The sequence below is a fragment of the Pseudophryne corroboree genome, chromosome 3 (genome assembly GCF_028390025.1).
Source record: "Pseudophryne corroboree isolate aPseCor3 chromosome 3, aPseCor3.hap2, whole genome shotgun sequence".
Taxonomy (NCBI): Eukaryota; Metazoa; Chordata; class Amphibia; order Anura; family Myobatrachidae; genus Pseudophryne; species Pseudophryne corroboree.
This window is the reverse complement of record NC_086446.1, coordinates 546,820,982-546,835,517: the sequence shown is the minus strand read 5'-3', so window position 1 is coordinate 546,835,517 and position 14,536 is coordinate 546,820,982. Positions and strand designations below refer to the sequence as shown.

The following is a 14,536-nucleotide window of genomic DNA, read 5'->3' as shown; positions in this document are numbered from 1 at the left end:
AAATCATTATGGAAGCAGTAGGATTCAGACCCACGCCTCCAGAGAGACTGGAACCTAAATCCAGTGCCTTAGACCGCTCGCCCTTGCTACACAATGGATACTTTTGACTCAAAGCTCAGAGTTCTGGATCATATAGTTAAGATTACAAGAAAAAATTGTGTAGTTATAAATCAATACTTGAAAAGAAGTGTCATGTTAAAAGTGTTTAAAATACAAAAATTTAAAAAAGGTACAAAATTGCAGACAATATTAATTAGAAAGGATTTTTTATTATTGACTTGCTGTTTAGTGGAGAAAAACACTTTGACATCAATGACAGTCATTTTACCTTGAAAGTAATTATGACAGCAGTGGAATTTGAACCCATGCCTCCAAACAGACTGGAGCCTTAATGCAGCATCTTAGACTGCTCAGCCACATTTCTACCTTGACTCCATAGCTCATAGTTTATAATTTTACATATTATTTTTACATTTTGAGAAGACTCTTGAAATTATGATAAACTGTTTTAAAATCTAGGGCAGATGATGAACTTTTTAACCTACCAATATTTTATTTTAGCAGCTTAGTGGCCTTAGACTGCTCGGCCATGGTACCAAATGAACACTCTTAGCTCACAGATCTGGGCCATATAGCTCAGATTACATTACAAACATTTTTCTTTTGTTTTAAATAAATACTTAAAAAGAAGTGTCATACCAAAAGTGTTTAAGTTATATACAAAATGTTTTGGAAGGTTAAAAAAGTACATAAATTGACATAAAATATTAATGAGATGGGATTTTTTTATTATTGATTTGCTGTTTAGTAAAGAAAAACACTTTGACATCAATGACTTATTTTTTCTTAGGAAAAATAATTATGGCGGCAGTAGGTTTTGATCCAAAGCCTCCAAAGAAACTGGAACCTTAATCCAGCACCTTAGACACTGCTGATTTTTAGCTCATTCATCTGGATCATATCAATCAGCTATTGAGGAGAAAAGTCTTTATATTATTGTTTTTCTTATTAGTGGAGAAAAACATTTTCATAGTAAAATCATTGATGTTTTCATAGTAAAATCATTACGGCAGCAGTGGGATTTGAACCCACGCCTCCAAAAAGACTGGAGCTTAAATCCAGCACCTTAGACCGCTCGGCCATGCTACCACATGGACCTGTCTGACTGAAAGCTCACAGTTCTGGATCATATAGTTGAGATTACAGGAAAAAAATGTGTTGTTTTAAATCAATACTTGAAAAGAAGTGTCATGTTACAAGTATTTAAAATACAAAAAGTTAAGGAAGCATAAAAAAGGTACAAAAATAGTAGACAATATTAATGAGTAAGGATTTTTTATTATTGATTTGCTGTCTAGTAGAGTAAAACACTTTGACATCAATGACTTATTTTTTCTTAGGAAAAATAATTATGGCGGCAGTAGGTTTTGATCCAAAGCCTCCAAAGAAACTGGAACCTTAATCCAGCACTTTAGACACTGCTGATTTTTAGCTCATGCATCTGGATCATATCAATCAGCTATTGAGGAGAAAAGTCTTTATTATTATTGTTGTTTTTCTTTTTAGTGGATAAAAACATTTTGCCATCACTGACTGATGTTTTCATAGTAAAATCATTATGGCAGCAGTGGGATTTGAACCCACGCCTCCTGAGAGACTGGAGCCTAAATCCAGCGCCTTAGACTGCTCTGCCATGCTACCACATGGACCTGTCTGACTGAAAGCTCACAGTTCTGGATCATACAGTTGAGATTACAGGAAAAAAATGTGTTGTTTTAAATCAATACTTGAAAAGAAGTGTCATGTTACAAGTATTTAAAATACAAAAAGTTAAGGAAGCATAAAAAAGGTACAAAAATAGTAGACAATATTAATGAGTAAGGATTTTTTATTATTGATTTGCTGTCTAGTAGAGTAAAACACTTTGACATCAATGACTTATTTTTTCTTAGGAAAAATAATTATGGCGGCAGTAGGTTTTGATCCAAAGCCTCCAAAGAAACTGGAACCTTAATCCAGCACTTTAGACACTGCTGATTTTTAGCTCATGCATCTGGATCATATCAATCAGCTATTGAGGAGAAAAGTCTTTATTATTATTGTTGTTTTTCTTTTTAGTGGATAAAAACATTTTGCCATCACTGACTGATGTTTTCATAGTAAAATCATTATGGCAGCAGTGGGATTTGAACTCACGCCTCCTGAGAGACTGGAGCCTAAATCCAGCGCCTTAGACTGCTCTGCCATGCTACCACATGGACCTGTCTGACTGAAAGCTCACAGTTCTGGATCATACAGTTGAGATTACAGGAAAAAAATGTGTTGTTTTAAATCAATACTTGAAAAGAAGTGTCATGTTACAAGTATTTAAAATACAAAAAGTTAAGGAAGCATAAAAAAGGTACAAAAATAGTAGACAATATTAATGAGTAAGGATTTTTTATTATTGATTTGCTGTCTAGTAGAGTAAAACACTTTGACATCAATGACTTATTTTTTCTTAGGAAAAATAATTATGGCGGCAGTAGGTTTTGATCCAAAGCCTCCAAAGAAACTGGAACCTTAATCCAGCACTTTAGACACTGCTGATTTTTAGCTCATGCATCTGGATCATATCAATCAGCTATTGAGGAGAAAAGTCTTTATTATTATTGTTGTTTTTCTTTTTAGTGGATAAAAACATTTTGCCATCACTGACTGATGTTTTCATAGTAAAATCATTATGGCAGCAGTGGGATTTGAACCCACGCCTCCTGAGAGACTGGAGCCTAAATCCAGCGCCTTAGACTGCTCTGCCATGCTACCACATGGACCTGTCTGACTGAAAGCTCACAGTTCTGGATCATACAGTTGAGATTACAGGAAAAAAATGTGTTGTTTTAAATCAATACTTGAAAAGAAGTGTCATGTTACAAGTATTTAAAATACTAAAAGTTAAGGAAGCATAAAAAAGGTACAAAATTAGAAGACAATATTAATGAGTAAGGATTTTTTATTATTGATTTGCTGTTTAGTAGAGTAAAACAGTTTGACATCAATGAATGTCATTTTCTCTTGAAAAGAATTATGGCAGCTCTGGATTTGAACCCACGCCTCCAAAGAGACTGGAGATTTAATCCAGTGCCTTAGACTGCTCGGCCATGCTACCACATATCTATTTTGGCTCCAAAGGTCATAGTTTATTATTTTACATATTATTTTTAAAGTTTGAGAAGACTCTTGAAATTGTGATAAACTGTTTTAAAATCTAGGACAGATGATGAACTTTTCAACCTTCCAATATTTTACTTTAGCAACTTAGTGGCCTTAGACCGCTCGGCCATGGTACCACATGGACACTCTTAGCTCACAGATCTGGGTCATATAGCTCAGGTTACAGTAAAAACATTTTTTTAAATCAATATTTAAAAAGAAGTGTAATGCAAAAAGTGTTTAAATTATGTACAAAACGTTTTGGAAGGTTAAAAAAGTACATAAATTGACTTACAATATTAATGAGAAAGGACATTTTTATTATTGATTTGCTGTTTAGTAGAGAAAAAACACTTTGACATCAATTACTTATTTTTTCTCAGGGAAAATAATTATGGCGGCAGTAGGTTTGAACCAATTCCTCCAAAGAATCTGGAACCTTAATCCTTCACCTTAGACACTGCTGATTTTTAGCTAATGCATCTGGATCATATTGATCAGATGTTGAGGAGAAAGGACTTTATTATTATTGATTTTCTTATTAGTGGAGAAAAACACATTGCCATCACTGACTGACATTTTCATAGTAAAATCATTATGGAAGCAGTGGGATTCAGACCCACGCCTCCAGAGAGACTGGAACCTAAATCCAGTGCCTTAGACCGCTCGCCCTTGCTACCCCATGGATACTTTTGACTCAAAGCTCTGAGTTCTGGATCATATAGTTAAGATTACAAGAAAAAATTGTGTAGTTATAAATCAATACTTGAAAAGAAGTGTCATGTTAAAAGTGTTTAAAATACTAAAATTTAAAAAAGGTACAAAATTGCAGACAATATTAATTAGAAAGGATTTTTTATTATTGACTTGCTGTTTAGTGGAGAAAAACACTTTGACATCAATGACAGTCGTTTTATCTTGAAAATAATTATGACAGCAGTGGAATTTGAACCCATGCCTCCAAACAGACTGGAGCCTTAATGTAGCATCTTAGACCGCTCAGCCACATTTCTACCTTGACTCCATAGCTCATAGTTTATAATTTTACATATTATTTTTACATTTTGAGAAGACTCTTGAAATTATGATAAACTGTTTTAAAATCTAGGGCAGATGATGAACTTTTTAACCTACCAATATTTTATTTTAGCAGCTTAGTGGCCTTAGACTGCTCGGCCATGGTACCAAATGAACACTCTTAGCTCACAGATCTGGGCCATATAGCTCAGATTACAGTACAAACATTTTTGTTTTGTTTTAAATAAATACTTAAAAAGAAGTGTCATACCAAAAGTGTTTAAGTTATATACAAAATGTTTTGGAAGGTTAAAAAAGCACATAAATTGACATAAAATATTAATGAGAAGGGATTTTTGTATTATTGATTTGCTGTTTAGTAAAGAAAAACACTTTGACATCAATGACTTATTTTTTCTTAGGAAAAATAATTATGGCAGCAGTAGGTTTTGATCCAAAGCCTCCAAAGAAACTGGAACCTTAATCCAGCACCTTAGACACTGCTGATTTTTAGCTCATGCATCTGGATCATATCAATCAGCTATTGAGGAGAAAAGTCTTTATTATTATTGTTTTTCTTATTAGTGGAGAAAAACATTTTGCCATCACTGACCGATGTTTTCATAGTAAAATCATTACGGCTGCAGTGGGATTTGAACCCACGCCTCCAAAGAGACTGGAGCTTAAATCCAGCACCTTAGACCGCTCGGCCATGCTACCACATGGACCTGTTTGACTGAAAGCTCACAGTTCTGGATCATATAGTTGAGATTACAGGAAAAAAATGTGTTGTTTTAAATCAATACTTGAAAAGAAGTGTCATGTTACAAGTATTTAAAATACAAAAAGTTTAGGAAGCATAAAAAAGGTACAAAATTAGTAGACAATATTAATGAGTAAGGATTTTTCATTATTGATTTGCTGTCTAGTAGAGTAAAACACTTTGACATCAATGACTTATTTTTTCTTAGGAAAAATAATTATGGCGGCAGTAGGTTTTGATCCAAAGCCTCCAAAGAAACTGGAACCTTAATCCAGCACCTTAGACACTGCTGATTTTTAGCTCATGCATCTGGATCATATCAATCAGCTATTGAGGAGAAAAGTCTTTATTATTATTGTTTTTCTTTTTAGTGGATAAAAACATTTTGCCATCACTGACTGATGTTTTCATAGTAAAATCATTATGGTAGCAGTGGGATTTGAACCCACGCCTCCAGAGAGACTGGAGCCTAAATCCAGCGCCTTAGACTGCTCTGCCATGCTACCACATGGCCCTGACTTACTGAAAGCTCACAGTTCTGGATCATACAGTTGAGATTACAGGAAAAAAATGTGTTGTTTTAAATCAATACTTGAAAAGAAGTGTCATGTTACAAGTATTTGAAATACAAAAAGTTAAGGAAGCATAAAAAAGGTACAAAATTAGTAGACAATATTAATGAGTAAGGATTTTTTATTATTGATTTGCTGTTTAGTAGAGTAAAACAGTTTGACATCAATAAATGTCATTTTCTCTTGAAAAGAATTATGGCAGCTCTGGATTTGAACCCACGCCTCCAAAGAGACTGGAGCTTTAATCCTGCGCCTTAGACTGCACGGCCATGCTACCACATATCTATTTTGGCTACAAAGGTCATAGTTTATTATTTTACATATTATTTTTAAAGTTTGAGAAGACTCTTGAAATTTTGATAAACTGTTTTAAAATCTAGGAAAGATGATGAACTTTTCAACCTTCCAATATTTTACTTTAGCAACTTAGTGGCCTTAGACCGCTCGGCCATGGTACCACATGGACACTCTTAGCTCACAGATCTGGGTCATATAGCTCAGGTTACAGTAAAAACATTTTTTTAAATCAATATTTAAAAAGAAGTGTAATGCAAAAAGTGTTTAAATTATGTACAAAACGTTTTGGAAGGTTAAAAAAGTACATAAATTTACATAAAATATTAATAAGAAAGGATATTTTTATTATTGATTTGCTGTTTAGTAGAGAAAAAACACTTTGACATCAATTACTTATTTTTTCTCATGGAAAATAATGATGGCGGCAGTAGGTTTTGAACCAATTCCACCAAAGAATCTGGAACCAAAATCCAGCACCTTAGACACTGCTGTTTTTTAGCTAATGCATCTGGATCATATTGATCAGATTTTGAGGAGAAAGGACTTAATTATTATTGATTTTCTTATTAGTGGAGAAAAACACATTGCCATCACTGACTGACATTTTCATAGTAAAATCATTATGGAAGCAGTGGGATTCAGACCCATGCCTCCAGAGAGACTGGAACCTAAATCCAGTGTCTTAGACCGCTCGCCCTTGCTACCCCATGGATACTTTTGACTCAAAGCTCAGAGTTCTGGATCATATAGTTAAGATTACAAGAAAAAATTGTGTAGTTATAAATCAATACTTGAAAAGAAGTGTCATGTTAAAAGTGTTTAAAATACAAAAATTTAAAAAAGGTACAAAATTAGCAGACAATATTAATTAGAAAGGATTTTTTATTATTGACTTGCTGTTTAGTGGAGAAAAACACTTTGACATCAATGACAGTCGTTTTATCTTGAAAATAATTATGACAGCAGTGGAATTTGAACCCATGCCTCCAAACAGACAGGAACCTTAATGCAGCATCTTAGACCGCTCAGCCACATTTCTACCTTGACTCCATAGCTCATAGTTTATAATTTTACATATTATTTTTACATTTTGAGAAGACTTGAAATTATGATAAACTGTTTTAAATTCTAGGGCAGATGATGAACTTTTTAACCTACCAATATTTTATTTTAGCAGCTTAGTGGCCTTAGACCCCTCGGCCATGGTACCACATGGACACTCTTAGCTCACAGATCTGGGCCATATAGCTCAGATTACAGTACAAACATTTTCATTTTGTTTTAAATAAATACTTAAAAAGAAGTGTCATACCAAAAGTGTTTAAGTTATGTACAAAATGTTTTGGAAGGTTAAAACGTACATAAATTGACATAAAATATTAATGAGAACGGATTTTTTTATTATTGATTTTCTGTTTAGTAGAGAAAAGCACTTTGACATCAATTACTTATTTTTTCTTAGGAAAAATAATTATGGCAGCAGTAGGTTTTGATCCAAAGCCTCCAAAGAAACTGGAACCTTAATCCAGCACCTTAGACACTGCTGATTTTTAGCTCATGCATCTGGATCATATCAATCAGATATTGAGGAGAAAGGACTTTATTATTATTGTTTTTCTTATTAGTGGAGAAAAACATTTTGCCATCACTGACTGATGTTTTCATAGTAAAATCATTATGGCAGCAGTGGGATTTGAACCTACACCTCCAGAGAGACTGGAGCCTAAACCCAGCGCCTTAGGCTGCTCAGCCATGCTACCACATGGACCTGTCTGACTGAAAGCTCACAGTTCTGGATCATATAGTTGAGATTACAGGAAAAAAAAGTGTTGTTTTAAATCAATTCTTGAAAAGAAGTGTCATGTTACAAGTGTTTAAAACACAAAAAGTTAAGGAAGGATAAAAAAGGTACAAAATTAGTAGACAATATTAATGATTAAGGATTTTTTATTATTGATTTGCTGTTTAATAGATTAAAACACTTTAAAATCAATGAATGTACTTTTCTCTTGAAAATAATTATGGCAGCAGTGGGATTTGAACCCTCTCCTCCAAAGAGACTGGAGCCTTAATCCAGCGCCTTAGACCGCTCGGCCATGCTACCACATATCTAGTTTTGCTCCAAATGTCATAGTTTATTATTTCACATATTATTTTTAAAGTTTAAGAAGACTCTTGAAATTGTGATAAACTGTTTTAAAATCTAGGACAGATGATGAACTTTTCAACCTTCCAATATTTTACTTTAGCAACTTAGTGGCCTTACACCACTCGGCCATGGTACCACATGGACACTCTTAGCTCACAGATCTGGGTCATATAGCTCAGATTACAGTAAAAACATTTTTTTAAATCAATATTTAAAAAGAAGTGTAATGCAAAAAGTATTTAAATTATGTACAAAACGTTTTTGAAGGTTAAAAAAGTACATAAATTGACATAAAATATCAATGAGAAAGGATATTTTTATTATTGATTTGCTGTTTAGTAGAGAAAAAACACTTTGACATCAATTACTTATTTTTTCTCAGGGAAAATAATTATGCCGGCAGTAGGTTTTGAACAAATTCCTCCAAAAAATCTGGAACCTTAATCCAGCACCTTAGACACTGCTGATTTTTAGCTAATGCATCTGGATCATTGTGACAACACAGCCGGCGCGTTGTGTCGCACAGTGGTAAAATACACGCAGCTACTTCCCTAGCCCTGGTCTGACCCATGGACTACACTGATTGTTGATTTGTATTTGGCTATGTACTAGGAAATATTGTATTATATTGTATGATGTTATTGTTACAATGGTACAGTTTTGTTTTCGATGTATATATGAATGTATTGGTTATTGTGTTATAGTTTGTAAAATAATGTTCCCCCCCATGTGACTGCGCAGATAACCTGTGTTTGCTGTTGGGTAGATACAGACAGTATCAGATTTCAGGCCATACACCCCCCTCATTCTTCCCCACACAATGGATTCCAGGCCACACAATCAGATTAAGTAAGGTTCATTTAGTTAACATCTATTGTGGCCTAGGGGACATGCCTGGACATGTGAAAGTAGGTTTGCTCTGAAACTGTTCTGGGGGTGTCGCCTTATGGTAGGAAAGACAAAGGTTTTGATAATAGCAAACAGGGGAGGTGAGAGAGATCTGAGAGAGAAGGTCAGAGAGTGGCAGGAGACTGACTAAGAAGTAATGTTCTGTCAGGAGTTCCAGGAGGGAATTGTCGTGTAGAATTGGATCACAAAAATGTGCTGAGCTGTTTATAACCTATTCTGTTCAATAAACCACTGTTGGTTTTTCATCTACCACTGTGACTGAGTGATTTTGAACCCAGTATCCTCACATTTGGCGGCAGCAGTGGGATCACTCAAGACATCCCGGCTGAGGTATAATGAGGTCCCACCTTTTGATGAGGTCAGTTCGGATATTGATACTCATTTGCAGATGTTTGAATCTGTTAAGATAATGCATGGAATTGAGGCAGCAGAGTGGCCTCGATATTTGGTACCCAGTCTGAGAGGGCGGGCACTGGAGGCATTCCATGCCCTGAGTCCAGAGCAGATCCTGGTATATGAGGAGGTACGGAGTGTGCTGCTTGCCAGATATGCGGTGACCGCTGAATCGTATCGCATAAAGTTTCGGTCTATGGCGCGGAAAGGAGATGCCTCATTTATAGAGTTCAATAACTTGCTGCGGAGGAACTGTGATAAGTGGCTGGCTGTGAAGAAGGCCCTTACTGTAGCAGACATTAAAAATGCTTTTATTTTGTAGCAGCTGCTAAACAAGATGCCTCCAGAGATCAGGGAGTGGGTGGCAGACCGGAACCCTACCACTCCGGAAAAAGCAGCACACCTAGCAGATGAGTTCACAGCAAACAGGCCTCGGTGGAGAGGTGCCAATACAGAGGAGAGGACAACCCTCCGACGGCCCCAGCAGGATCGTGATCTACCATTGCTCCCCCACCGGCCGGCCCCAATACGTACCCCAGCTTCCCTAGCCAGAAATTCAAGGTCTCGGGGACCAGCGTCACCTGCAAGCCGATGCTGCTACAACTGTGACCAGGTGGGGCATTTACTTTGTGACTGTACACGGGTAAGACGGCCATTCCCAGGTACCCAATCTGCCATGTCGCGGGTGGCTGTGTGCCACGAATCATTTAGAACGGGCGAGGCGGACTACTTTCCTGATGCGCAAGAGGCGGAGGAAGTAGCATACCAAGTAGAGGTGGTAGCAGCTATTGGGAAATCCACCCCGGATAATATGAAGACCCACCTACAACCTGTAAAAGTTAATGGGAAGGAGCTGCAAGGGTTGAGAGACTCTGGAGCATCTATCACCCTTATCCGGCCAGAATTAATTCCCCCTTTCCAAATACTGAAGAAAAGGAAAGTAAAATTTTCCATGGCAGGAGGGCAGATCACTGTAATACCTATGTCAAGGGTACACCTGGACTGGGGCCTGGACTCTGGAGAGGTAAATGTGGGACTTTTGGATGGATTACCCACTCACGTCATTCTGGGCAACGATCTGAGTGCTGGATTGGCTAGTTACTTTGTGAGAGCTATCACCCGAAGCCAAGCACAGGCACTGGAGACAGTGCATGAGGACCCTCTCATGCCAGCACCAGGAGTCTCTGTGGAAGTGACAGCCACAAACCCTGAACCGTTGGCGGTGAATAACCCTGTACCAGACTTGCCTGACTGTGATGAGAATCTGGGGGAAGTAGATAGGGTAGCCTTTAGGGAAGCCCAACGGACCGACCCCTCCCTAGCTAGCCTCCGCAGGGCAGCGGGACGAACAGATTGGGGGCCTCAGGAGGATCGCATTATCTGGGAGGAGGGGAGACTGTACTGGGTGCCAGCAAAAGCAGACCCATTAGAGCCCGGGGTCCTAAGAAAACAGTTGATTGTTCCACAGCAGTACCGTGCCCGGTTGCTGGCCCTTGCCCATGACATTCCCTTAGCAGGCCACTTAGGGGTTCAGAAAACCAGTGCCCGGCTGCTGCGACATTTCTTCTGGTCTGGGGTTAACCAGGAGGTAAAACAGTATAGAGAGTCATGTGAGGTCTGCCAACGCCTCGGGGTACCCCCACGCCGGGTTCCCCTACAACCCATGCCTGTCATAAGTGAGCCATTTAAGAGAGTGGCCATGGACATTGTGGGGCCTTTTAAGAAACCGAGCCGAACAGGAAAGAGATACATACTGACTGTAGTTGATTACGCGACTAGATACCCTGAGGCAGTGGCACTGGCATCCATAGATGCTGAACATATCGCCCAGGCTCTTATGGATATTTTTAGTCGCGTAGGATTTCCCCAAGAAGTAGTTACTGATCAGGGTACGCAATTTCAAGGGGAATTGCTGCAGACAGTATGGGACAACTTTGGGGTCCATCCCTTACGCACCACCCCTTATCACCCCCAGACTAATGGTCTCTGTGAGAGATTCAATTCGACCCTAAAGCAGTTGCTGCGGGCATTTGCTGAATCAGAGGGGGGAGACTGGGAGAAGTCCTTGCAACAGCTATTATTCGCGTACCGCGAAGTGCCGCAGGATTCAACCGGATTTTCTCCTTTTGAGTTACTATATGCCCTAAGGGTAAGGGGACCACTTGACCTAGTCAGGGAAAGCTGGGAAGGGTCATTTCAGGAACCTGAAGTTCCCATCTTGGAATATGTAGTCCAAATGAAGGAGAAACTGCACAGGCTGATGCAGCTTGCGCATGACCACACCCTGGGCGCGCAGGAAAGACAGTGCCGGTACTATAACCAACGAGCGCAGGACAGGGAACTAGAGGTTGGACAGAAAGTGATGGTGCTAGTACCTGCCCGAAAGCATAAGTTACAGGCGACCTGGGCAGGGCCTTATACTGTAGTGGATCGGCAGGGACGGGTAGATTACATTATTTCCCTAGACCAAACAGGGAAGCGGGTGGGTACCTACCACATAAATAGGTTAAAGAAATATGTCACCAGGGAGATAGGGGCGGTGGCAATCTGTTGCCCACCTATGGATGACCCAAAGACTGACCCCATCCCTGACATTCTAGCAGCCACTAAGAGGGACCTAGGAGTGGAGGCGGTGCCCATAGGCTCGCAATTAACCGAAACCCAGGCCCTACAGATGAGGGAGGTATTGGAGGTAGAGAGGCCACAATTCACAAGCAGGCCAGGGTGCACTCATGTAGTGGCCCATCATGTCAACACCGGGGAGGCTCGGCCCACTAGGCAACCCGCTTATCGGGTGAACCCCAGGGTGATTGATATGATCAAAAGGGAGGTCGATGAAATGCTGGCGCTTGGTGTTATTGTACCGTCCCATAGTCCCTGGGCCGCCAGCGTAGTCCTAGTGCCCAAGAAAGATGGCAGTACCCGCTTCTGCGTGGACTATAGGAGGCTGAACAAAGTGACAGTGACAGATGCATACCCCATGCCCCGGGTAGATGAGCTGTTAGACAGGTTGGGAATGGCACGCTATGTATCCACTCTGGATCTTAGCAAAGGATACTGGCAGATACCCCTTACCAGGGAGGCACAGGAGAGGTCTGCATTCAGCACCCCATTTGGGCTCTTTGAATTTACTGCCATGCCCTTTGGGATGAAGAATGCCCCAGCCACCTTTCAGCGTACCATAGATCACCTACTGACAGGGTGTCAGGACTTTGCCCAGGCATACCTTGATGACATAGCCATTTTTAGTCAGACATGGGAGGAGCATCTGCAGCATGTGGCCCAGGTGTTGGCATGGATCAGCAAGGCAGGGTTAACAATCAGACCTGACAAATGTCAGATGGGGATGGCAGAGGTATTGTACCTCGGGCATAGGATTGGCGGAGGCCATATTCGTCCAGAGCCAGCTAAAATTGAGGCCATCCTGAAATGGCCTCGGCCCACTAACCAAAAACAGGTACGTGCCTTCCTTGGAACAGCAGGGTACTACCGTAAATTTGTGCTCCAGTACAGCACCATTCCCAAACCCCTGACTGACCTAACGACAAAAAAGTACACCCGACAAATTGACTGGAGCCCAGAGTGTGAGCAGGCTTTTTCCCAGCTGAAGGACATTTTGTCTCAATCCCCAGTGTTAGCAGCCCCCGACTTCCGCCTGCGGTTCATTGTGCAAACAGATGCCTCGGGTTGTGGAATAGGAGCTGTGTTGAGCCAAGTAGGGGAGGATGGTTGTGAACACCCAGTTGCCTTTCTCTCCCGAAAACTTATGGACCGTGAAATAGCCTATGCCACTATTGAAAAGGAGTGCCTGGCCATAGTCTGGGCACTCAAGAAATTGCAGGCATATGTGTACGGGCGCGAGTTCTCAGTGGTAACAGACCACAGTCCCCTTAGTTGGTTACAGCGCACTGCCGGAGACAATGGACGACTGCTGAGATGGAGCTTAGCCCTACAACTATACAATTTCTCTATCTCTCACAAAAAGGGCAGAGATCATGGGAACGCAGATGGCCTGTCCGGTCAGCAGGAACCAGACCCAGCGCCGAGCAAGCCCAGGAAATCCCTCGCTACAAATACCCAGGGTACAGGAGAATACCATTACTCTCAGCAAGCTTAAGCCACCCAGGACACCGGGCTTGGAAGTAGAGGGAGGAAATGTGACAACACAGCCGGCGCGTTGTGTCGCACAGTGGTAAAAGACACGCAGCTACTTCCCTAGCCCTGGTCTGACCCATGGACTACACTGATTGTTGATTTGTATTTGGCTATGTACTAGGAAATATTGTATTATATTGTATGATGTTATTGTTACAAGGGTACAGTTATGTTTTCGATGTATATATGAATGTATTGGTTATTGTGTTATAGTTTGTAAAATAATGTTCCCCCCCATGTGACTGTGCAGATTACCTGTGTGTTTGCTGTTGGGTAGATACAGCCAGTATCAGATGTCAGGCCATACACCCCCCTCATTCTTCCCCACACAATGGATTCCAGGCCACACAATCAGATTAAGTAAGGTTCATTTAGTTAACATCTATTGTGGCCTAGGGGACATGCCTGGACATGTGAAAGTAGGTTTGCTCTGAAACTGTTCTCGGGGTGTCACCTTATGGTAGGAAAGACAAATGTTTTGATAATAGCAAACAGGGGAGGTGAGAGAGATCTGAGAGAGAAGGTCAGAGAGTGGCAGGAGACTGACTAAGAAGTAATGTTCTGTCAGGAGTTCCAGGAGGGAATTGTCGTGTAGAATTGGATCACAGAAGTGTGCTGAGCTGTTTATAACCCATTCTGTTCAATAAAACACTGTTGGTTTTTCATCTACCACCGTGACTGAGTGATTTTGAACCCAGTATCCTCACAATCATATTGATCAGATGTTGAGGAGAAAGGACTTTATTATTATTGATTTTCTTATTAGTGGAGAAAAACACATTGCCATCACTGACTGACATTTTCATAGTAAAATCATTATGGAAGCAGTGGGATTCGGACCCACGCCTCCAGAGAGACTGGAACCTAAATCCAGTGCCTTAGACCGCTCGCCCTTGCTAGCCCATGGATACTTTTGACTTAAAGCTCAGAGTTCTGGATCATATAGTTAAGATTACAAGAAAAAATTGTGTAATTATAAATCAATACTTGAAAAGAAGTGTCATGTTAAAAGTGTTTAAAATACAAAAATTTAAAAAAGGTACAAAATTAGCAGACAATATTAATTAGAAAGGATTTTTTATTATTGAC

The 14,536-nt window shown here is 39.9% G+C and overlaps 6 non-coding genes across 6 annotated transcripts; all 6 read right to left on the bottom strand.

Annotated features, from left to right (window-relative positions):
* Window positions 1-1,067: 1,067 nt before the first annotated feature.
* Window positions 1,068-1,149, bottom strand: TRNAL-UAA (transfer RNA leucine (anticodon UAA)). Its single transcript has one exon. It is a non-coding gene; the product is annotated as a tRNA-Leu (tRNA).
* A 470-nt stretch (window positions 1,150-1,619) lies between these two features.
* On the bottom strand, window positions 1,620-1,701 carry TRNAL-UAG (transfer RNA leucine (anticodon UAG)). Its single transcript has one exon. It is a non-coding gene; the product is annotated as a tRNA-Leu (tRNA).
* A 1,022-nt stretch (window positions 1,702-2,723) lies between these two features.
* Window positions 2,724-2,805, bottom strand: TRNAL-UAG (transfer RNA leucine (anticodon UAG)). Its single transcript has one exon. It is a non-coding gene; the product is annotated as a tRNA-Leu (tRNA).
* Window positions 2,806-4,847: 2,042 nt separating this feature from the next.
* Window positions 4,848-4,929, bottom strand: TRNAL-UAA (transfer RNA leucine (anticodon UAA)). The gene has a single exon. It is a non-coding gene; the product is annotated as a tRNA-Leu (tRNA).
* A 467-nt stretch (window positions 4,930-5,396) lies between these two features.
* Window positions 5,397-5,478, bottom strand: TRNAL-UAG (transfer RNA leucine (anticodon UAG)). The gene has a single exon. It is a non-coding gene; the product is annotated as a tRNA-Leu (tRNA).
* A 2,385-nt stretch (window positions 5,479-7,863) lies between these two features.
* Window positions 7,864-7,945, bottom strand: TRNAL-AAG (transfer RNA leucine (anticodon AAG)). Its single transcript has one exon. It is a non-coding gene; the product is annotated as a tRNA-Leu (tRNA).
* Window positions 7,946-14,536: the final 6,591 nt, after the last annotated feature.